This window comes from Bombina bombina, chromosome 3 (assembly GCF_027579735.1).
Source record: "Bombina bombina isolate aBomBom1 chromosome 3, aBomBom1.pri, whole genome shotgun sequence".
NCBI lineage: Eukaryota > Metazoa > Chordata > Amphibia > Anura > Bombinatoridae > Bombina > Bombina bombina.
This window is the reverse complement of record NC_069501.1, coordinates 629,220,741-629,246,323: the sequence shown is the minus strand read 5'-3', so window position 1 is coordinate 629,246,323 and position 25,583 is coordinate 629,220,741.

The following is a 25,583-nucleotide window of genomic DNA, read 5'->3' as shown; positions in this document are numbered from 1 at the left end:
TGGAGACCCCTGAGCTTTCTAGAGACGTCCTGGATCATGGAGGATGAAGTAGGCAGATTGTGACTGAATTTTTACTGCTCAAAAAAGCGCTAAAATAGGCCCCTCCCACTCATATTACAACAGTGGGGAAGCTCAGTTAACTGTTTCTATGCAGAAAACAAAGATAGCCATGTGGTAAAAATCATGCCCCAATAAGTTTTATCACCAAGTACCTCACAAAAAACGATTAACATGCCAGTAAACGTTTTGAACATACATTTTAAAAGTAATGAAGTGTTATTAATAAGCCTGCTACCAGTCGCTTTTACTGCAGTTAAGGCTCATACATTACTTCAGTATTAACAGTATTTTCAGAGTCAATTCCATTCCTTAGAAAAATACATTCAGTGTACACACACTCATCAGCCTAATACCATTCGCTATCACTGCATTTAAGGCTGAACTTACGTTACATTGGTATCAGCAGTATTTTCTCAGTCAATTCAATTCCTCAGAAAAATAATTTACTGCACATACCTCGTTTGCAGGGGGGCCCTGCATGCTATTCCCCTTTTCTGAAGTTACCTCACTCCGCAGATGAGAACAGCCAGTGGATCTTAGTTACGTCTGCTAAGATCATAGAAAACGCAGGCAGATTCTTCTTCTAATGCTGCCTGAGAACAAACAGCTTGAAGAAATAAACTAAGTTAAAAAACACCACAGACCTCTCACAACGACCTATCTTTAGTTAGGTTGCAAGAGAATGACTGAATATGACATGTGAGGGGAGGAGCTATATAGCAGCTCTGCTTGGGTGATCCTCTTGCAACTTCCTGTTGGGGAAGAGATATATTCCATAAGTAATGGATGACCCGTGGACTGACTACACTTAACAAGAGAAATCCTAGACCCTGTTACCTTACAGGAACTGGAACAATCACTCCCACAGAGGAAAGGTCCTGAACGCAGTTCAATAATGTCTTTCTTTTTACCTGAGAGGTGGAATCTGCCCCTGGAAGGAAAAGCTTTGAATTCTATTTGGTAACCCTGAGATACTATGTCCACAGCCCAAGGATCTGGGACATCTGGTATCCACGCTTGATAAAAAAGAGAAAGTCTGCCCCCCACTTGATCCGATCCCGGACTGGGGGCCGATCCTTCATACTGACTTATACTCAGCTGAGGGTTTATTAGATTGCTTCACCTTGCTCCAAGACTGATTGGGTTTCCAAGAAGACTTGGATTGCTCCTGCTTAGAGGTGTAAGAGGAAGACTTTTGACCCTTGAAGTTACGAAAGGAACGAAAATTACTTTGACGTCCTTTAAGTTTGTTCTTCTTGTCTTGGGAAGTTTGAGGAGAAGGCTGCTGCAATACCTGAACAGCATTATCCTGGGAGACAATAGGCTCAGAGGGCAACAATTTGTCCTTACATTCTAGCTAAACATGTGGCACAAAATTGCATGGGCAAAACAATCTAGGCCTCTAGAAATAATAGACACTTGGCAAGAGAAACAGAGTCTAGATCCATGTCCATTGCAGCAAATCAAATTACCCAAACAAAAAGAGAATTTATTTAGATTTTTTTTTTTTTAAGAAAAATGTAAACACCTAAATGCGTTAACATGCTATAGACAAAAAACTTCCCAGATGAACTCCACACTGCAGCAACCTCCACACCTCTGATAAACTGAGGTGCCCTTACCACATTCAGAGGATCACCAAAATGACTGCACCAGAACGGCTGGCAACTCTCCAAAACGAAGGTTGCTCAGAGACTGACTAGTTTAATTTCTACTGTCGCAACAGCCTGCACAGCACACAAGGCAGCTCCTACGTGACTCCACACCACTGTGAACGGAAGTGCAAAAGATCACGTGACCGGCAGAAACAGGGAACTGCACAAAACTAAAAGCCTGCGCTCCCTGCTGAAAAAAGAAAGATGTTAAAATCTTAAAGGAACCGCCACACAATTTGAAAATTGAAAAATTAGCCAAAATGCCCCAAATAAACTTATACACATAATAAATAAGAGCCATATAGGGAAAAGAAAACTTCCCCAATAAGAGAAGATTTAACCCATTAATCCCCTCACATGCAAAAGTGTCTGCCCACTGCCACGATAATCCTAAACATAAAGGATAATAAATTAGTCCCAAAATTCTGCAGAGCTAACTCCTTAAGTGCAAGTCTCCTATACCTAGAAGACAAAAAAGCACTTACCTGCAGTCTAGCTGTCTGGCAGGAAGACAGCTCAAAAGATGTGAAAGGACACAAACTCCTTACAGAGGCCTGTAGAAAAAAGAACAGAGTAACCAAACTCTGGCTTTCTATAACAAGGGCAGCAATATATTAGGAAACAAAGTAAGCACTACCTCACAACTTCCTGACTGCTTAAAAGCCACCACTACTCTACTGAAGAGATTGATGTGGACTCAGCTAGACCCGGATCGTTGCTTGCAGGGAAAAGTACCCCAAAAAGAATTAAATTCTTCAGACACCAAACTTCACCTCCTCCATTGACAGAGGCAAAGAGAATGACTGGGGATTATGGGTAGGGAAGTGACACTTAACAGCTTTGCTGTGGTGCTCTTTGCCTCCTCCTGCTGGTCAGGAGTGATATCCCCACTAGTAATTAAATGACGTTGTGCATATCTTAGGAAAGAAAATAATAAATCTAGCGGTTTTAAAGGTATATTAAACACTAAATAAACGCTAGTTAAAATGATGGATTCAAAGAAAAGATTAGTCTGAGAATAACACGTAGATATGTTTATTTAAAGTTTCATTAGCTTTGTAAATATTGACAAAATAAGTGTAAAGTCTATAAAACAATTGAAGCTGCCACATTGCAGCTTAGGTTACTTTCTCTAGTGTTTATTACACACTAGAGTGTGCAGCCAATGGCTGTGTTGAATATAACAGTGTTGTGCACTTCCATTTCTAACAGGAACTGAAATGCTCACAATTTCTGAATGGAATTATAGGAATAGGAAAGAATAAACAATGAAAGTATACTGCAGAGTTTTTTTTTTATATATACGATTTATTTTATATTATCATCTCAAAGTGTTTAATGTCCCTTTAACACTGAAACGTAAACTACCACTCCATTCGTAATCTAGCCCTATGTCGACTACTTCTAGCTAAAGAATAATCACAAAGTTTACCTACTCCGGCTTGCCCTCAGGTACAACCTTCACCTGCCCTCTGCTGCCTCAGTCACCTTCAGGAGCTATTCCTGGCAACCTACCCATCGATATCTCCTTGTGCATTATGTACACAGCCTTTATGGGTATAGTTCAATTTCCCCATTCCTTCTGCTTCCCTTGCTAGGATTGTCCTTTTTTGATGGGAAAGTGGTGGGTTTTAAGTGAATTCTGGGCATGAGCAACATATCCCTTGGCCCATAGTGGAGTAAACCATCTAACCAGGCATACTTTATAGGACATTTAAAGGGACAGTCTAGTCAAAACTTAACTTTCATGAATCAGATAGGACATGTAAATTTTAAACAACTTTTATCATCGTTTGCTTTGTTCTCTTGGTATTCTTAGTTAAAAGCTAAACCTAGGTAGGCTCATATGAGAATTTCTAAGCCCGTAAAGGCCGCCTCGTATCTGAATGCATTTTACAGTTTTTACAGCTAGAGGGCATGTATTTCATGTGTGCCATATAGATAATATTGTGCTCACGCCCGTAGAGTTACTTATGAGAGGGCACCGATTGGCTAAAATGCAAGTCTGTAAAAAAAAACCCTGAAATAAGGGGGGCAGTATGCAGAGGCTTAGATACAAGGTATTCACAGAGGTAAAAAGTATATTAATATAACTGCTGGTTATGCAAAACTGGGGAATGGGTAATAAAGGGACTATCTTTTTAAACAAAAATTCTGGAGTAGACTGTCCCTTTAACAACATTGAACTCTCTCTCTGTGGAGTTGTACTTGCTATATCATGAAGTAGTTTAAGAACTCTAGCTGGACCCAGATCCCTGCCTTTATTATGTCACAAGCCGTGAAGAAGAAAAAAAAAGCTAATATAGTTCAGAAATCACTTAAAAAAGAAGCCATTTCCAAAGAAATCTATTATTGCTGGTAATCAATAACCCACTCCACCAACAATTGACTTGCATACACCCCAAGCTACAAAGTGTTGGGAAATATGGAGGGTCCTCTACCACAGAAATAGTTACAGTTCCTACTCAATGTTTAAACTCGCTGCAATACTCATTAAAGCAATTTAAGACTTAGGGGCCCATTTATCAAGCTCCGGATAGAGCTTGAGGGCCCGTGTCTCCGGCGAGCCTGCAGACTCGCCAGAAACACCAGTTATGAAGCAGCGGTCTAAAGACCGCTGCTCCATAACCTGTCCGCCTACTCTGAGCAGGCTGACAGACATCACTGCAATTCAACCCAATAGAATATGATTGGGTTGATTGACACCCCCTGCTGGCGGCCGATTGGCCACGAATCTGCAGGGGGCGGCGTTGCACCAGCAGCTCACAAGAGCTGCTGGTGCAATGCTGAATACGGAGAGCATATTGCTCTCCGCATTCAGCAAGGTCTGTCGGACCTGATCCTCACTGTCGGATCAGGTCCGACAGACCTTTGTTAAATAGGCCCCTTAGCCTTAGAAATGGGGTTTCAGAGGAAATCAAACACCCAGAAGGGAAATTTTATTTAAAGGAACACTGAACCCAAACTTTTTCTTTCATGATTGATAGAGCATGCAATTTTAAGCAACTTTCTAATTTACTCCTATTATTAATTTTTCTTAGTTCTCTTGCTATCTTTATTTGAAAAAGGAAATTTATGCTTACCTGATAAATGTATTTCTTTTACGATATGACGAGTCCACGGATTTCATCCTTGTGGGATCTAACCTCCTGCTAGCAGGAAGTGGCAAAGAGCACCACAGCAGAGCTGTATATATAGCTCCTCCCTTCCCCTCCCCCTCCAGTCATTCGACCGAAGTTATAAAAATAAATACCTGTCTTAGAAATGACAGGGTGGGCCGTGGACTCGTCATATCGTAAAAGAAATACATTTATCAGGTAAGCATAAATTTCCTTTTCTTTTACAAGATATGACGAGTCCACGGATTTCATCCTTACTTGTGGGATACAATACCAAAGCTACAGGACACGGATGAAAGGGAGGGACAAGACAAGAACCTAAACGGAAGGCACCACTGCTTGAAGAACCTTTCTCCCAAAAACAGCTTCAGAAGAAGCAAAAGTATCAAATTTGGAAAAAGTATGAAGAGACGACCAAGTTGCAGCGTTGCAAATCTGTTCAACAGAAGCATCGTTTTTAAATGTCCATGAGGAAGCCACAGCCCTAGTGGAATGAGCCGTAATTCTTTCAGGAGCCTGCTGTCCAGCAGTCTCATACGCCAGACGGATTATACTCTTCAGCCAAAAAGAAAGAGAGGTAGCCGTAGCTTTCTGGCCCCTACGCTTTCCAGAAAAAACAACAAATAATGAAGATGATTGACGGAATTCTTTAGTCGCCTGCAAGTAAAACTTCAGGGCACAGACCACGTCCAGGTTATGCAATTTACGCTCCTTCTTAGAAGAAGGATTAGGACATAATGAAGGAAGAACAATTTCCTGATTAACATTCTTATTAGACACAACCTTAGGAAGGAAACCAGGTTTGGTACGTAAAACCACCTTATCAGAATGGAAGATAAGATAAAGCTAGTCACATTGTAACGCTGAAAGCTCAGAAACTCTACGAGCAGAAGAAATAGCAACCAAAAATAAAAAACTTTCCAAGATAACTTAATATCTATGGAATGCATGGATTCAAACGGAACCCCTTGAAGAACATTAAGAACTAAATTCAAACTTCAGGGTGGAGCAATTGGTCTAAACACAGGCTTGATTCCAGTCAGAGCCTGACAAAAAGACTGAACGTCTGGAACATCTGCCAAACGTTTGTGTAGTAAAATCGACAAAGCAGAAATTTGTCCCTTTAAGGAACTTGCTGATAACCCCTTTTCCAATCCCTCTTGGAGAAAAGATAAAATCCTGGGAATCCTAACTCTACTCCATGAGTAGCCCGTGGATTCGCACCAATATATTTACGCCATATCTTATGGTAGATCTTTCTAGTAACAGGCTTACGTGCCTGAATCAAAGTATCAATGATCGAATCAGAGAACCCCCGCTTAGATAAAATCAAGCGTTCAATCTCCAAGCAGTCAGTTGCAGAGAAACTAGATTTGGGTGTTGGAAGTGTCCCTAAATGAGAAGGTCCTGCCTCAATGGAAGCTTCCACGGCGGCAGAGAAGACATGTCCACTAGATCGGCATACCAAGTCCTGCGAGGCCACGCAGGAGCAATTAGAATTACTGAAGCCCTCTCCTTTTTGATCCGAGCAATCACCCGGGGCAGGAAGAGCAAACGGTGGAAACACATAAGCTAGGTTGAACGACCAAGGCACTGCCAAGGCATCTATCAGTTCGGCCTGAGGATCCCTTGACCTGGATCCGTATCTTGGAAGCTTGCCATTCTGACGAGATGCCATCAGATCCAACTCCGGTCTGCCCCATCTGAAAATCAGAGTAGCAAAGGCCTCCGGATGGAGTTCCCACTCCCCCGGATGAAACGTCTGTCTTCTTAAAAAGTCCGCTTCCCAGTTGTCCACTCCTGGGATGTAGATTGTTGACAGATAACAAGAGTGGGCCTCCGCCCACCGAATTATCTTGGATACTTCTGTCATCGCTAAGGAACTCCTTGTTCCTCCCTGATGATTGATGTAAGCCACAGTCGTGATGTTGTCCGACTGAAAGTGAATGAACTCGGCCGAAGCCAACTGAGGCCACGCCTGAAGTGCATTGAATATTGCTCTCAATTCCAGAATATTGATTGGAAGAAGTAACTCTGACTGAGTCCACACACCCTGAGCCTTCAGTGAATTCCAGACTGCACCCCAACCTAGAAGACTGGCATCCGTCGTCACTATCACCCATGAGGGTCTGCGGGAGCACGTCCCTTGGGACAGATGATCCTGAGACAACCACCAAAGAAGAGAGTCTCTTGTCTCCTGATCCAGATCTATTTGAGGAGACAAATTTGCATAATCTCCATTCCACTGTCTGAGCATACTCAGCTGTAGTGGTCTGAGATGAAAACGAGAAAACGGAATGATGTCCATTGCCGCCACCATCAATCCAATTACCTCCATGCACTGGGCCACTGATGGCCAAGGATTGGACTAAAGGGCTCGGCATGTATTTAAAATCTTTAACTTTCTGACCTCCGTCAAGAAAATTTTCATAGATATGGAGTCTATTAGAGTTCCCAAGAAGGGAACCCTTGTCTGTGAAATTAATTAACTCTTTTCTAGATTCACCTTCCACCCATGAGTCCTCAGAAAGGACAGAACCATGTCTGTATGAGACTTTGTCAGATGGTAAGATGACGTCTGGATCAGAATATCGTCCAGATAAGGCGCCACTGCAATGCCCCGCGGCCTGAGAACCGCCAGAAGTGACTCTAGAACCTTCGTGAAGATCCTGGGTGCTGTGGCCAACCCGAAGGGAAGAGCCACAAACTGAAAATGTTTGTCCAGAAAGGCAAACCTTAGGAACTGATGATGATCCTTGTGGATAGGAATATGAAGGTATGCATCCTTCAAGTCCACGGTAGTCATATATTGGACCCTCCTGGATCAATGGCAGAATTGTTCGAATAGTCTCCATCTTGAAGTATGGGACTCTGAGAAACTTGTTTAGACTTTTTAGATCTAAAATAGGTCGAAACGTGCCCTCTTTTTTGGGGACCACGAAAAGATTTGAGTAAAACCCCTGCCTCTGTTCCAGTATTGGAACGGGACGAATTACTCCCATAGTAGAGAGGTCTTTTACACAACGTAAGAACACCTCTCTTTTTATCTGGTCTACAGACAATCGTGAAAGAAGAAACCTTCCCCTTGCGAGAGAATTTTTGAATTCCAGTTGATACCCGTGGGCCACGATTTCCAGTGCCCAGGGGTCCTGAACATATCTTACCCAAGCCTGGGTAAAGAGAGAAAGTCTGCCCCCTACTAGATCCGGTCCCAGATCGGGGGCCGCCCCTTCATGCTGTCTTGGTAGCAGCAGCGGGCTTCTTGAGTTGTTTACCCTTGTTCCAAGCCTGGTTGGGTGTCCAGACGGGCTTGGCCTGAGCAAAAGTCCCTTCCTGATTAGCAGAAGAAGAGGTGACTCCTTTGAAGTTCTGAAAGGATTGAAAATTATTTTGTTTACCCCTCAGTTTAGCTGTCTTATCCTGAGGCAGGAGATGACCCTTACCTCCTGTGAAGTCAGGCCCGAATAGGGTTTTTCCTTTGAAAGGAATAGCCAAAATCTTTGACTTAGATGACACATCAGCAGACCAAGATTTTAACCATAACGCTCTACGTGCTAAAAACAGAATTTATGTTTACCTGATAAATTACTTTCTCCAACGGTGTGTCCGGTCCACGGCGTCATCCTTACTTGTGGGATATTCTCTTCCCCAACAGGAAATGGCAAAGAGCCCAGCAAAGCTGGTCACATGATCCCTCCTAGGCTCCGCCTACCCCAGTCATTCGACCGACGTAAAGGAGGAATATTTGCATAGGAGAAACCATATGATACCGTGGTGACTGTAGTTAAAGAAAATAAATTATCAGACCTGATTAAAAAACCAGGGCGGGCCGTGGACCGGACACACCGTTGGAGAAAGTAATTTATCAGGTAAACATAAATTCTGTTTTCTCCAACATAGGTGTGTCCGGTCCACGGCGTCATCCTTACTTGTGGGAACCAATACCAAAGCTTTAGGACACGGATGAAGGGAGGGAGCAAATCAGGTCACCTAAATGGAAGGCACCACGGCTTGCAAAACCTTTCTCCCAAAAATAGCCTCAGAAGAAGCAAAAGTATCAAACTTGTAAAATTTGGTAAAAGTGTGCAGTGAAGACCAAGTCGCTGCCCTACATATCTGATCAACAGAAGCCTCGTTCTTGAAGGCCCATGTGGAAGCCACAGCCCTAGTGGAATGAGCTGTGATTCTTTCAGGAGGCTACCGTCCGGCAGTCTCATAAGCCAATCTGATGATGCTTTTAATCCAAAAAGAGAGAGAGGTAGAAGTTGCTTTTTGACCTCTCCTTTTACCAGAATAAACAACAAACAAGGAAGATGTTTGTCTAAAATCCTTTGTAGCATCTAAATAGAATTTTAGAGCGCGAACAACATCCAAATTGTGCAACAAACGTTCCTTCTTTGAAACTGGATTCGGACACAAAGAAGGCACGACTATCTCCTGGTTAATGTTTTTGTTAGAAACAACTTTCGGAAGAAAACCAGGTTTAGTACGTAAAACCACCTTATCTGCATGGAACACCAGATAAGGAGGAGAACACTGCAGAGCAGATAATTCTGAAACTCTTCTAGCAGAAGAAATTGCAACCAAAAACAAAACTTTCCAAGATAATAACTTAATATCAACGGAATGTAAGGGTTCAAACGGAACCCCCTGAAGAACTGAAAGAACTAAGTTGAGACTCCAAGGAGGAGTCAAAGGTTTGTAAACAGGCTTGATTCTAACCAGAGCCTGAACAAAGGCTTGAACATCTGGCACAGCTGCCAGCTTTTTGTGAAGTAACACAGACAAGGCAGAAATCTGTCCCTACAAGGAACTTGCAGATAATCCTTTCTCCAATCCTTCTTGAAGAAAGGATAGAATCTTAGGAATCTTTACCTTGTCCCAAGGGAATCCTTTAGATTCACACCAACAGATATATTTTTTCCATATTTTGTGGTAAATTTTTCTAGTTACAGGCTTTCTGGCCTGAACAAGAGTATCAATAACAGAATCTGAGAACCCTCGTTTTGATAAGATCAAGCGTTCAATCTCCAAGCAGTCAGCTGGAGTGATACCAGATTCGGATGTTCGAACGGACCTTGAACAAGAAGGTCTCGTCTCAAAGGTAGCTTCCATGGTGGAGCCGATGACATATTCACCAGATCTGCATACCAAGTCCTGCGTGGCCACGCAGGAGCTATCAAGATCACCGACGCCCTCTCCTGATTGATCCTGGCTACCAGCCTGGGGATGAGAGGAAACGGCGGGAATACATAAGCTAGTTTGAAGGTCCAAGGTGCTACTAGTGCATCTACTAGAGTCGCCTTGGGATCCCTGGATCTGGACCCGTAGCAAGGAACCTTGAAGTTCTGACGAGAGGCCATCAGATCCATGTCTGGAATGCCCCACAGTTGAGTAATTTGGGCAAAGATTTCCGGATGGAGTTCCCACTCCCCCGGATGTAATGTCTGACGACTCAGAAAATCCGCTTCCCAATTTTCCACTCCTGGGATGTGGATTGCAGACAGGTGGCAGGAGTGAGTCTCCGCCCATTGAATGATTTTGGTCACTTCTTCCATCGCCAGGGAACTCCTTGTTCCCCCCTGATGGTTGATGTACGCAACAGTCGTCATGTTGTCTGATTGAAACCGTATGAACTTCGCCTTTGCTAGCTGAGGCCAAGCCTTGAGAGCATTGAATATCGCTCTCAGTTCCAGAATATTTATCGGTAGAAGAGATTCTTCCCGAGACCAAAGACCCTGAGCTTTCAGGGGTCCCCAGACCGCGCCCCAGCCCATCAGACTGGCGTCGGTCGTGACAATGACCCACTCTGGTCTGCGGAAGGTCATCCCTTGTGACAGGTTGTCCAGGGACAGCCACCAACGGAGTGAGTCTCTGGTCCTCTGATTTACTTGTATCGTCGGAGACAAGTCTGTATAGTCCCCATTCCACTGACTCAGCATGCACAGTTGTAATGGTCTTAGATGAATGCGCGCAAAAGGAACTATGTCCATTGCCGCTACCATCAAACCTATTACTTCCATGCACTGCGCTATGGAAGGAAGAGGAACGGAATGAAGTGTTTGACAAGAGTTTAGAAGTTTTGTTTTTCTGGCCTCTGTCAGAAAAATCCTCATTTCTAAGGAGTCTATTATTGTTCCCAAGAAGGGAACCCTTGTTGACGGAGATAGAGAACTCTTTTCTACGTTCACTTTCCATCCGTGAGATCTGAGAAAGGCCAGGACTATGTCCGTGTGAGCCTTTGCTTGAGGAAGAGACGACGCTTGAATCAGAATGTCGTCCAAGTAAGGTACTACTGCAATGCCCCTTGGTCTTAGTACCGCTAGAAGGGACCCTAGTACCTTTGTGAAAATCCTTGGAGCAGTGGCTAATCCGAAAGGAAGTGCCACGAACTGGTAATGCTTGTCCAGGAATGCGAACCTTAGGAACCGATGATGTTCCTTGTGGATAGGAATATGTAGATACGCATCCTTTAAATCCACCGTGGTCATGAATTGACCTTCCTGGATGGAAGGAAGAATTGTTCGAATGGTTTCCATTTTGAACGATGGAACCTTGAGAAACTTGTTTAGGATCTTGAGATCTAAGATTGGTCTGAACGTTCCCTCTTTTTTGGGAACTACGAACAGATTGGAGTAGAACCCCATCCCTTGTTCTCCTAATGGAACAGGATGAATCACTCCCATTTTTAACAGGTCTTCTACACAATGTAAGAATGCCTGTCTCTTTATGTGGTCTGAAGACAATTGAGACCTGTGGAACCTCCCCCTTGGGGGAAGCCCCTTGAATTCCAGAAGATAACCTTGGGAGACTATTTCTAGTGCCCAAGGATCCAGAACATCTCTTGCCCAAGCCTGAGCGAAGAGAGAGAGTCTGCCCCCCACCAGATCCGGTCCCGGATCGGGGGCCAACATTTCATGCTGTCTTGGTAGCAGTGGCAGGTTTCTTGGCCTGCTTTCCCTTGTTCCAGCCTTGCATTGGTCTCCAGGCTGGCTTGGCTTGAGAAGTATTACCCTCTTGCTTAGAGGACGTAGCACTTGGGGCTGGTCCGTTTCTACGAAAGGGACGAAAATTAGGTTTATTTTTGGCCTTGAAAGACCTATCCTGAGGAAGGGCGTGGCCCTTACCCCCAGTGATATCAGAGATAATCTCTTTCAAGTCAGGGCCAAACAGCGTTTTCCCCTTGAAAGGAATGTTAAGCAATTTGTTCTTGGAAGACGCATCCGCTGACCAAGATTTCAACCAAAGCGCTCTGCGCGCCACAATAGCAAACCCAGAATTTTTCGCCGCTAACCTAGCCAATTGCAAAGTGGCGTCTAGGGTGAAAGAATTAGCCAATTTGAGAGCACGGATTCTGTCCATAATCTCCTCATAAGGAGGAGAATCACTATCGATCGCCTTTTCTAGCTCATCGAACCAGAAACACGCGGCTGTAGTGACAGGGACAATGCATGAAATTGGTTGTAGAAGGTAACCTTGCTGAACAAACATCTTTTTAAGCAAACCTTCTAATTTTTTATCCATAGGATCTTTGAAAGCACAACTATCTTCTATGGGTATAGTGGTGCGTTTGTTTAAAGTAGAAACCGCCCCCTCGACCTTGGGGACTGTCTGCCATAAGTCCTTTCTGGGGTCGACCATAGGAAACAATTTTTTAAATATGGGGGGAGGGACGAAAGGTATACCGGGCCTTTCCCATTCTTTATTTACAATGTCCGCCACCCGCTTGGGTATAGGAAAAGCTTCTGGGGGCCCCGGGACCTCTAGGAACTTGTCCATTTTACATAGTTTCTCTGGGATGATCAAATTCTCACAATCATCCAGAGTGGATAACACCTCCTTAAGCAGAGCGCGGAGATGTTCCAACTTAAACTTAAATGTAATCACATCGGGTTCAGCTTGTTGAGAAATTTTCCCTGAATCTGAAATTTCTCCCTCAGACAAAACCTCCCTGGCCCCCTCAGACTGGTGTAGGGGCATATCAGAACCATTATCATCAGCGTCCTCATGCTCTTCAGTATCTAAAACAGAGCAGTCGCGCTTACGCTGATAAGTGGGCATTTTGGCTAAAATGTTTTTGATAGAATTATCCATTACAGCCGTTAATTGTTGCATAGTAAGGAGTATTGGCGCGCTAGATGTACTAGGGGCCTCCTGAGTGGGCAAGACTGGTGTAGACGAAGGAGGGGATGATGCAGTACCATGCTTACTCCCCTCACTTGAGGAATCATCTTGGGCATCATTTTCTGTGTCACATAAATCACATCTATTTAAATGAGAAGGAACCTTGGCTTCCCCACATTCAGAACACAGTCTATCTGGTAGTTCAGACATGTTAAACAGGCATAAACTTGATAACAAAGTACAAAAAACGTTTTAAAATAAAACCGTTACTGTCACTTTAAATTTTAAACTGAACACACTTTATTACTGCAATTGCGAAAAAGTATGAAGGAATTGTTCAAAATTCACCAAAATTTCACCACAGTGTCTTAAAGCCTTAAAAGTATTGCACACCAAATTTGGAAGCTTTAACCCTTAAAATAACGGAACCGGAGCCGTTTTTATCTTTAACCCCTTTACAGTCCCTGGTATCTGCTTTGCTGAGACCCAACCAAGCCCAAAGGGGAATACGATACCAAATGACGCCTTCAGAAAGTCTTTTCTATGTATCAGAGCTCCTCACACATGCGACTGCATGTCATGCTTCTCAAAAACAAGTGCGCAATACCGGCGCGAAAAACAGAATTTATGTTTACCTGATAAATTACTTTCTCCAACGGTGTGTCCGGTCCACGGCGTCATCCTTACTTGTGGGATATTCTCTTCCCCAACAGGAAATGGCAAAGAGCCCAGCAAAGCTGGTCACATGATCCCTCCTAGGCTCCGCCTTCCCCAGTCATTCGACCGACGTAAAGGAGGAATATTTGCATAGGAGAAACCATATGATACCGTGGTGACTGTAGTTAAAGAAAATAAATTATCAGACCTGATTAAAAAACCAGGGCGGGCCGTGGACCGGACACACCGTTGGAGAAAGTAATTTATCAGGTAAACATAAATTCTGTTTTCTCCAACATAGGTGTGTCCGGTCCACGGCGTCATCCTTACTTGTGGGAACCAATACCAAAGCTTTAGGACACGGATGAAGGGAGGGAGCAAATCAGGTCACCTAAATGGAAGGCACCACGGCTTGCAAAACCTTTCTTCCAAAAATAGCCTCAGAAGAAGCAAAAGTATCAAACTTGTAAAATTTGGTAAAAGTGTGCAGTGAAGACCAAGTCGCTGCCCTACATATCTGATCAACAGAAGCCTCGTTCTTGAAGGCCCATGTGGAAGCCACAGCCCTAGTGGAATGAGCTGTGATTCTTTCAGGAGGCTGCCGTCCGGCAGTCTCGTAAGCCAATCTGATGATGCTTTTAATCCAAAAAGAGAGAGAGGTAGAAGTTGCTTTTTGACCTCTCCTTTTACCAGAATAAACAACAAACAAGGAAGATGTTTGTCTAAAATCCTTTGTAGCATCTAAATAGAATTTTAGAGCGCGAACAACATCCAAATTGTGCAACAAACGTTCCTTCTTCGAAACTGGTTTCGGACACAGAGAAGGCACGACTATCTCCTGGTTAATGTTTTTGTTAGAAACAACTTTTGGAAGAAAACCAGGTTTAGTACGTAAAACCACCTTATCTGCATGGAACACCAGATAAGGAGGAGAACACTGCAGAGCAGATAATTCTGAAACTCTTCTGGCAGAAGAAATTGCAACCAAAAACAAAACTTTCCAAGATAATAACTTAATATCAACGGAATGTAAGGGTTCAAACGGAACCCCCTGAAGAACTGAAAGAACTAAGTTGAGACTCCAAGGAGGAGTCAAAGGTTTGTAAACAGGCTTGATTCTAACCAGAGCCTGAACAAAGGCTTGAACATCTGGCACAGCTGCCAGCTTTTTGTGAAGTAACACAGACAAGGCAGAAATCTGTCCCTTCAAGGAACTTGCAGATAATCCTTTTTCCAATCCTTCTTGAAGGAAGGATAGAATCTTAGGAATCTTAACCTTGTCCCAAGGGAATCCTTTAGATTCACACCAACAGATATATTTTTTCCAAATTTTGTGGTAAATTTTTCTAGTTACAGGCTTTCTGGCCTGAACAAGAGTATCAATAACAGAATCTGAGAACCCTCGCTTTGATAAGATCAAGCGTTCAATCTCCAAGCAGTCAGCTGGAGTGAGACCAGATTCGGATGTTCGAACGGACCTTGAACAAGAAGGTCTCGTCTCAAAGGTAGCTTCCATGGTGGAGCCGATGACATATTCACCAGATCTGCATACCAAGTCCTGCGTGGCCACGCAGGAGCTATCAAGATCACCGACGCCCTCTCCTGATTGATCCTGGCTACCAGCCTGGGGATGAGAGGAAACGGCGGGAATACATAAGCTAGTTTGAAGGTCCAAGGTGCTACTAGTGCATCTACTAGAGTCGCCTTGGGATCCCTGGATCTGGACCCGTAGCAAGGAACCTTGAAGTTCTGACGAGAGGCCATCAGATCCATGTCTGGAATGCCCCACAGTTGAGTGATTTGGGCAAAGATTTCCGGATGGAGTTCCCACTCCCCCGGATGCAATGTCTGACGACTCAGAAAATCCGCTTCCCAATTTTCCACTCCTGGGATGTGGATTGCAGACAGGTGGCAGGAGCGAGTCTCCGCCCATTGAATGACTTTGGTCACTTCTTCCATCGCCAGGGAACTCCTTGTTCCCCCCTGATGGTTGATGTACGCAACAGTCGTCATGTTGTCTGATTGAAACCGTATGAACTTGGCCCTCGCTAGCTGAGGCCAAGCCTTGAGAGCATTGAATATCGCTCTCAGTTCCAGAATATTTATCGGTAGAAGAGATTCTTCCCGAGACCAAAGACCCTGAGCTTTCAGGGATCCCCAGACCGCGCCCCAGCCCATCAGACTGGCGTCAGTCGTGACAATGACCCACTCTGGTCTGCGGAAGGTCATCCCTTGTGACAGGTTGTCCAGGGACAGCCACCAACGGAGTGAGTCTCTGGTCCTCTGATTTACTTGTATCTTCGGAGACAAGTCTGTATAGTCCCCATTCCACTGACTGAGCATACACAGTTGTAATGGTCTTAGATGAATGCGCGCAAAAGGAACTATGTCCATTGCCACTACCATCAAACCTATCACTTCCATGCACTGCGCTATGGAAGGAAGAGGAACGGAATGAAGTATCCGACAAGAGTTTAGAAGTTTTGTTTTTCTGGCCTCTGTCAGAAAAATCCTCATTTCTAAGGAGTCTATTATTGTTCCCAAGAAGGGAACTCTTGTCGACGGAGATAGAGAACTCTTTTCCACGTTCACTTTCCATCCGTGAGATCTGAGAAAGGCCAGGACTATGTCCGTGTGAGCCTTTGCTTGAGGAAGGGACGACGCTTGAATCAGAATGTCGTCCAAGTAAGGTACTACTGCAATGCCCCTTGGTCTTAGCACCGCTAGAAGGGACCCTAGTACCTTTGTGAAAATCCTTGGAGCAGTGGCTAATCCGAAAGGAAGCGCCACGAACTGGTAATGCTTGTCCAGGAATGCGAACCTTAGGAACCGATGATGTTCCTTGCGGATAGGAATATGTAGATACGCATCCTTTAAATCCACCGTGGTCATGAATTGACCTTCCTGGATGGAAGGAAGAATTGTTCGAATGGTTTCCATTTTGAACGATGGAACCTTGAGAAACTTGTTTAAGATCTTGAGATCTAAGATTGGTCTGAACGTTCCCTCTTTTTTGGGAACTATGAACAGATTGGAGTAGAACCCCATCCCTTGTTCTCCTAATGGAACAGGATGAATCACTCCCATTTTTAACAGGTCTTCTACACAATGTAAGAATGCCTGTCTTTTTATGTGGTCTGAAGACAACTGAGACCTGTGGAACCTCCCCCTTGGGGGAAGCCCCTTGAATTCCAGAAGATAACCTTGGGAGACTATTTCTAGTGCCCAAGGATCCAGAACATCTCTTGCCCAAGCCTGAGCGAAGAGAGAGAGTCTGCCCCCCACCAGATCCGGTCCCGGATCGGGGGCCAACATTTCATGCTGTCTTGGTAGCAGTGGCAGGTTTCTTGGCCTGCTTTCCCTTGTTCCAGCCTTGCATTGGTCTCCAAGCTGGCTTGGCTTGAGAAGTATTACCCTCTTGCTTAGAGGACGTAGCACTTGGGGCTGGTCCGTTTCTACGAAAGGGACGAAAATTAGGTTTATTTTTGGCCTTGAAAGACCGATCCTGAGGAAGGGCGTGGCCCTTACCCCCAGTGATATCAGAGATAATCTCTTTCAAGTCAGGGCCAAACAGCGTTTTCCCCTTGAAAGGAATGTTAAGTAGTTTGTTCTTGGAAGACGCATCAGCTGACCAAGATTTCAACCAAAGCGCTCTGCGCGCCACAATAGCAAACCCAGAATTCTTAGCCGCTAACCTAGCCAATTGCAAAGTGGCGTCTAGGGTGAAAGAATTAGCCAATTTGAGAGCACGGATTCTGTCCATAATCTCCTCATAAGGAGGAGAATCACTATCGACCGCCTTTACTAGCTCATCGAACCAGAAACACGCGGCTGTAGTGACAGGGACAATGCATGAAATTGGTTGTAGAAGGTAACCCTGCTGAACAAACATCTTTTTAAGTAAACCTTCTAATTTTTTATCCATAGGATCTTTGAAAGCACAACTATCTTCTATGGGTATAGTGGTGCGTTTGTTTAAAGTGGAAACCGCTCCCTCGACCTTGGGGACTGTCTGCCATAAGTCCTTTCTGGGGTCGACCATAGGAATAAAATTCTTTATTTACAATGTCCGCCACCCGCTTGGGTATAGGAAAAGCTTCTGGGAGCCCCGGGACCTCTAGGAACTTGTCCATTTTACATAGTTTCTCTGGGATGATCAAATTCTCACAATCATCCAGAGTGGATAATACCTCCTTAAGCAGAGCGCGGAGATGTTCCAACTTAAATTTAAATGTAATCACATCGGGTTCAGCTTGTTGAGAAATTTTCCCTGAATCTGAAATTTCTCCCTCAGACAAAACCTCCCTGGCCCCATCAGACTGGTGTAGGGGCATTTCAGAACCATTATCATCAGCGTCGTCATGCTCTTCAGTATCTAAAACAGAGCAGTCGCGCTTACGCTGATAAGTGGGCATTTTGGCTAAAATGTTTTTGATAGAATTATCCATTACAGCCGTTAATTGTTGCATAGTAAGGAGTATTGGCGCGCTAGATGTACTAGGGGCCTCCTGAGTGGGCAAGACTCGTGTAGACGAAGGAGGGAATGATGCAGTACCATGCTTACTCCCCTCACTTGAGGAATCATCTTGGGCATCATTTTCTGTGTCACATAAATCACATTTATTTAAATGAGAAGGAACCCTGGCTTCCCCACATTCAGAACACAGTCTATCTGGTAGTTCAGACATGTTAAACAGGCATAAACTTGATAACAAAGTACAAAAAACGTTTTAAAATAAAACCGTTACTGTCACTTTAAATTTTAAACTGAACACACTTTATTACTGCAATTGCGAAAAAATATGAAGGAATTGTTCAAAATTCACCAAAATTTCACCACAGTGTCTTAAAGCCTTAAAAGTATTGCACACCAAATTTGGAAGCTTTAACCCTTAAAATAACGGAACCGGAGCCGTTTTTAACTTTAACCCCTTTACAGTCCCTGGTATCTGCTTTGCTGAGACCCAACCAAGCCCAAAGGGGAATACGATACCAAATGACGCCTTCAGAAAGTCTTTTCTATGTATCAGAGCTCCTCACACATGCGACTGCATGGCATGCCTCTCAAAAACAAGTGCGCAATACCGGCGCGAAAATGAGGCTCTGCCTATGATTAGGGAAAGCCCCTAAAGAATAAGGTGTCTAAAACAGTGCCTGCCGATATAATTTTACCAAAATACCCAGATTAAATGATTCCTCAAGGCTAAATATGTGTAATATATGAATCGATTTAGCCCAGAAAAGTCTACAGTCTTAATAAGCCCTTGTGAAGCCCTTATTTACTATCTTAATAAACATGGCTTACCGGATCCCATAGGGAAAATGACAGCTTCCAGCATTACATCGTCTTGTTAGAATGTGTCATACCTCAAGCAGCAAGAGACTGCTCACTGTTCCCCCAACTGAAGTTAATTCCTCTCAACAGTCCTGTGTGGAACAGCCATGGATTTTAGTAACGGTTGCTAAAATCATTTTCCTCATACAAACAGAAATCTTCATCTCTTTTCTGTTTCAGAGTAAATAGTACATACCAGCACTATTTTAAAATAAACTCTTGATTGAATAATAAAAACTACAGTTAAACACTAAAAAACTCTAAGCCATCTCCGTGGAGATGTTGCCTGTACAACGGCAAAGAGAATGACTGGGGAAGGCGGAGCCTAGGAGGGATCATGTGACCAGCTTTGCTGGGCTCTTTGCCATTTCCTGTTGGGGAAGAGAATATCCCACAAGTAAGGATGACGCCGTGGACCGGACACACCTATGTTGGAGAAATGAGGCTCTGCCTATGATTAGGGAAAGCCCCTAGAGAATAAGGTGTCCAAAACAGTGCCTGCCGATATTATTTTACAAAATACCCAGATTAAAATGATTCCTCAAGACTAAATATGTTTATATATGAATCGATTTAGCCCAGAAAATGTCTACAGTCTTAACAAGCCCTTGTGAAGCCCTTATTTACAGTCTGTAATAAAAATGGCTTACCGGATCCCATAGGGAAAATGACAGATTCCAGCATTACATCGTCTTGTTAGAATGTGTCATACCTCAAGCAGCAAAAGTCTGCTCACTGTTCCCCCAACTGAAGTTAATTCCTCTCAACAGTCCTGTGTGGAACAGCCATCGATTTTAGTAACGGTTGCTAAAATCATTTTCCTCTTACAAACAGAAATCTTCATCTCTTTTCTGTTTCAGAGTAAATAGTACATACCAGCACTATTTTAAAATAACAAACTCTTGATTGAATAATAAAAACTACAGTTAAACACTAAAAAACTCTAAGCCATCTCCGTGGAGATGTTGCCTGTACAACGGCAAAGAGAATGACTGGGGTAGGCGGAGCCTAGGAGGGATCATGTGACCAGCTTTGCTGGGCTCTTTGCCATTTCCTGTTGGGGAAGAGAATATCCCACAAGTAAGGATGACGCCGTGGACCGGACACACCTATGTTGGAGAAATGGCAAATCCGGCATTCTTAGCCGCCAATTTGGCAATCTGAAAGGCGGCATCTGAAATAAAAGAATTAGCCAGCTTAAGAGCCTTAATTCTATCAAAAATATCCTCTAAAGGAGTCAGTCTTAAGGGACTCTTCTAATTCATCAAACCAGAAGGCCGCCGCAGTGGTAACTGGCACAATGCAGGCCGTCGGTTGTAAAAGGAAACCCTGATTAATAAAGTTTCTTTAGAAGACCCTCCAATTTCTTATCCATAGGGTCTTTGAAAGCACAACTGTCCTCAATAGGAATAGTTGTACCCTTAGCCAGGGTAGAAATAGCTCCCTCCACCTTAGGGACTGTTTGCCAAGAGTCCAGAACAGTGTCAGATATGGGATACATTTTCTTAAAATTAGGAGAAGGGGAGAACGGGATACCCGGTCTGCCCCATTCCCTCTTAATAATCTCCGAAATTCTCTTAGGAACCGGAAAAACATCCGTGTAAGCAGGTACCTCTAAGTATTTGTTCATCTTACACAATTTCTCTGGTGGCACCACAATAGAGTCACAATTTATCCAGAGTCGCTAAAACCTCCCGAAGTAATAGGCGGAGGTGTTCAAGTTTAAATCTAAAGGACATAACTTCCGAGTCCGTCTGAGGCAACACACTTCCCGAATCGGAAAGTTCCCCCTCAGACAGAAGTTCCCTGACCCCCAAATCAGATCCCTGTGAGGGTATATCTGAAATAGCTAACAAAGCATCAGAGGACTCAGTATTCACATTGACTGCTGTCCTGCTACGTTTGCCCTGTAACACTGGCAACTTAGATAATACCTCTTTAAGGGTAGTTGACATAACTGCAGCCATATACTGCAGAGTAAATGAAGTAGACGCGGTTGAAGAACCCGGCGTCGCTTGTGTGGGCGTTAAAGGTTGTGATGCTTGGGGAGAATTTGGCGGCATACCCTGATACTCCTCAGACTGAGAATCATCCTTAGCCTTAAATAAAATTTGAGTTTTACATTGTAAGGCCCTTTCAGTACATGAGGGACAAAAAGTAAGTGGAGGTTCCACAATGGCATCTAAACACATAGAACAAGTGATTTCCTCAAGTTCAGACATGTTAAACAGACTAGCAATAGCAATAATAGTCGTTCTTAGCTTTATTTATTGACCTCTTAAGGCAAAAAACATACATAAAAAAACTTTACATAAAAAGTGTACTGCGCCTTTAAATGATAAAAAGCGCACCAATTTTTCTGTTATCTTTAAAACAGCATTTGTGGCAATAAAAATTGTTTTAATGTGCCCAAAATATTCTAATATTGCACCAGCTTGCTATGTGTAAACAGCAATATACAATAATTTAACAGTTATGACAAAAAACTCTATTTCTTCAGGCCCCTGCACCTCGCCACAGCTCTGCTGTGGTGCCTACCTGCCCCCGAAATACACTGCTGCTACTTGAGAAGCTTTGAAGACCCTTCGAATGGCCAAACAAGTTAGGCACCACCGGAGCCCAGGACTTTGCTCTCTATATAATCCGGGTGAAACTGCGCGTCTGAGCGCGCGAAAATAGGCCCCACCCTCCGTGGGCGTAACACTAGCCTTTACGGAGACCCGCATGGGTTGCAAACCACAAATGTCGTTATTAATAAAACATAAAGCCAGGTGCCCTCCCAGTATCAAGCCTCACTGCCTGACAACAAAAAACATAATTTATGTAAGAACTTACCTGATAAATTCATTTCTTTCATATTAGCAAGAGTCCATGAGCTAGTGACGTATGGGATAATGACTACCCAAGATGTGGATCTTCCACGCAAGAGTCACTAGAGAGGGAGGGATAAAATAAAGACAGCCAATTCCGCTGAAAATAATCCACACCCAAAATAAAGTTTAAATCTTATAATGAAAAAAACTGAAATTATAAGCAGAAGAATCAAACTGAAACAGCTGCCTGAAGTACTTTTCTACCAAAAACTGCTTCAGAAGAAGAAAACACATAAAAATGGTAGAATTTAGTAAAAGTATGCAAAGAAGACCAAGTTGCTGCTTTGCAAATCTGATCAACCGAAGCTTCATTCCTAAACGCCCAGGAAGTAGAAACTGACCTAGTAGAATGAGCTGTAATCCTTTGAGGCAGAGTTTTACCCGACTCGACATAAGCATGATGAATTAAAGATTTCAACCAAGATGCCAAAGAAATGGCAGAGGCCTTCTGACCTTTCCTAGAACCGGAAAAGATAACAAATAGACTAGAAGTCTTTCGGAAATTCTTAGTAGCTTCAACATAATATTTCAAAGCTCTAACTACATCCAAAGAATGCAATGATCTCTCCTTAGAATTCTTAGGATTAGGACATAATGAAGGAACCACAATTTCTCTACTAATGTTGTTAGAATTCACAACCTTAGGTAAAAATTTAAAAGAAGTTCGCAACACCGCCTTATCCTGATGAAAAATCAGAAAAGGAGACTCACAAGAAAGAGCAGATAATTCAGAAACTCTTCTAGCAGAAGAGATGGCCAAAAGAAACAAAACTTTCCAAGAAAGTAATTTAATGTCCAATGAATGCATAGGTTCAAACGGAGGAGCTTGAAGAGCCCCCAGAACCAAATTCAAACTCCAAGGAGGAGAAATTGACTTAATGACAGGTTTTATACGAACCAAAGCTTGTACAAAACAATGAATATCAGGAAGATTAGCAATCTTTCTGTGAAAAAGAACAGAAAGAGCAGAGATTTGTCCTTTCAAGGAACTTGCAGACAAACCTTTATCCAAACCATCCTGAAGAAACTGTAACATTCTCGGAATTCTAAAAGAATGCCAGGAAAAATGATGAGAAAGACACCAAGAAATGTAAGTCTTCCAGACTCTATAATATATCTTCCTAGATACAGATTTACGAGCCTGTAACATAGTATTAATCACAGAGTCAGAGAAACCTGTTTGACTAAGAATCAAGCATTCAATCTCCATACCTTTAAATTTAAGGATTTGAGATCCTGATGGAAAAAAAGGACCTTGCGACAGAAGGTCTGGTCTTAACGGAAGAGTCCACGGTTGACAAGAGGCCATCCGGACAAGATCCGCATACCAAAACCTGTGAGGCCATGATGGAGCCACCAGCAGAACAAACGAGCATTCCTTCAGAATCTTGGAGATTACTCTTGGAAGAAGAACTAGAGGCGGAAAGATATAGGCAGGATGATACTTCCAAGGAAGTGACAATGCATCCACTGCTTCCGCTTGAGGATCCCTGGATCTGGACAGATACCTGGGAAGTTTCTTGTTTAGATGAGAAGCCATCAGATCTATTTCTGGAAGTCCCCACATTTGGACAATCTGAAGAAATACCTCTGGGTGAAGAGACCATTCGCCCGGATGTAACGTTTGGCGACTGAGATAATCCGCTTCCCAATTGTCTATACCTGGGATATGAACCGCAGAAACTAGACAGGAGCTGGATTCCGCCCATACCAGTATTCGAGATACTTCTTTCATAGCCAGAGGACTGTGAGTCCCTCCTTGATGATTGATATGTGCCACAGATGTGACATTGTCTGTCTGAAAACAAATGAATGATTCTCTCTTTAGAAGAGGCCATGACTGAAGAGCTCTGAAAATTGCACGGAGTTCCAAAATATTGATTGGTAATCTCACCTCCTGAGATTCCCAAACCCCTTGCGCTGTCAGAGACCCCCAAACAGCTCCCCAGCCTGTCAGACTTGGATCTGTTGAAATTACAGTCCAGGTCGGAAGAAGAAAAGAAGCCCCCTGAACTAAACGATGGTGATCTGTCCACCACGTCAGAGAGTGTCGTACAATCGGTTTTAAAGATATTAATTGAGATATCTTTGTGTAATCCCTGCACCACTGGTTCAGCATACAGAGCTGAAGAGGTCGCATGTGAAAACGAGCAAAGGGGATCGTGTCCGATGCAGCAGTCATAAGACCTAGAATTTCCATGCATAAGGCTACCGAAGGGAATGATTGTGATTGAAGGTTTCGACAAGCTGAGATCAATTTTAGACGTCTCTTGTCTGTCAGAGACAGAGTCATGGATACTGAATCTATCTGGAAACCTAAAAAGGTTACCCTTGTCTGAGGAATCAATGAACTTTTCGGTAAATTGATCCTCCAACCATGATCTTGAAGAAACAACACAAGTCGATTCGTATGAGATTCTGCTAAATGTGAAGACTGAGCAAGTACCAAGATATCGTCCAAATAAGGAAATACCACAATACCCTGTTCTCAGATTACAGACAGAAGGGCACCGAGAACCTTTGTAAAAATTCTTGGAGCTGTTGCTAGGCCAAACGGCAGAGCCACAAACTGGTAATGCTTGTCTAGGAAAGAGAATCTCAGAAACTGATAGTGATCTGGATGAATCGGAATATGCAGATATGCATCCTGTAAATCTATTGTGGACATATAATGCCCTTGCAGAACAAAGGCAGGATAGTCCTTATAGTTACCATTTTGAATGTTGGTATCCTTACATAACGATTCAATATTTTTAGATCCAGAACTGGTCTGAAGGAATTCTCCTTCTTTGGTACAATGAAGAGATTTGAATAAAACCCCAGCCCCTGTTCCAGAACTGGAACTGGCATAATTACTCCAGCCAACTCTAGATCTGAAACATATTTCAGAAATGCTTGAGCCTTCGCTGGATTTACTGGGACACGGGAAAGAAAAAATCTCTTTGCAGGAGGCCTTATCTTGAAGCCAATTCTGTACCCTTCTGAAACAATGTTTTGAATCCAAAGATTGTGAATTGAATTGATCCAAATTTCTTTGAAAAATCGTAATCTGCCCCCTACCAGCTGGGCTGGAATGAGGGCCGCACCTTCATGTGGACTTGGGAGCTGGCTTTGGTTTTCTAAAAGGCTTGGATTTATTCCAGACTGGAGATGGTTTCCAAACTGATACCGCTCCTGTGGGTGAAGGATCAGGCTTTTGTTCCTTATTGTGACGAAAGGAACGAAAACGATTATTAGACCTAAATTTACCTTTAGATTTTTTATCCTGTGGTAAAAAAGTTCCTTTCCCTCCAGTAACAGTTGAGATAATAGAATCCAACTGAGAACCAAATAATTTATTACCCTGGAAAGAAAGGGAAAGCAAAGTTGACTTAGAAGACATATCAGCATTCCAAGTTTTAAGCCATAAAGCTCTTCTAGCTAAAATAGCTAGAGACATATACCTGACATCAACTCTAATGATATCAAAGATGGCATCACAAATAAAGTTATTAGCATGTTGAAGAAGATTAACAATGCTATGAGAATTATGATCTGTTACTTGTTGCGCTAAAGCTTCTAACCAAAAAGTTGAAGCTGCAGCAACATCCGCTAAAGATATAGCAGGTCTAAGAAGATTACCTGAACATAAGTAAGCTTTTCTTAGAAAGGATTCAATCTTCCTATCTAAAGGATCCTTAAAGGAAGTACTATCTGCCGTAGGAATAGTAGTACGTTTAGCAAGAATAGAGACAGCCCCATCAACCTTAGGGATTTTGTC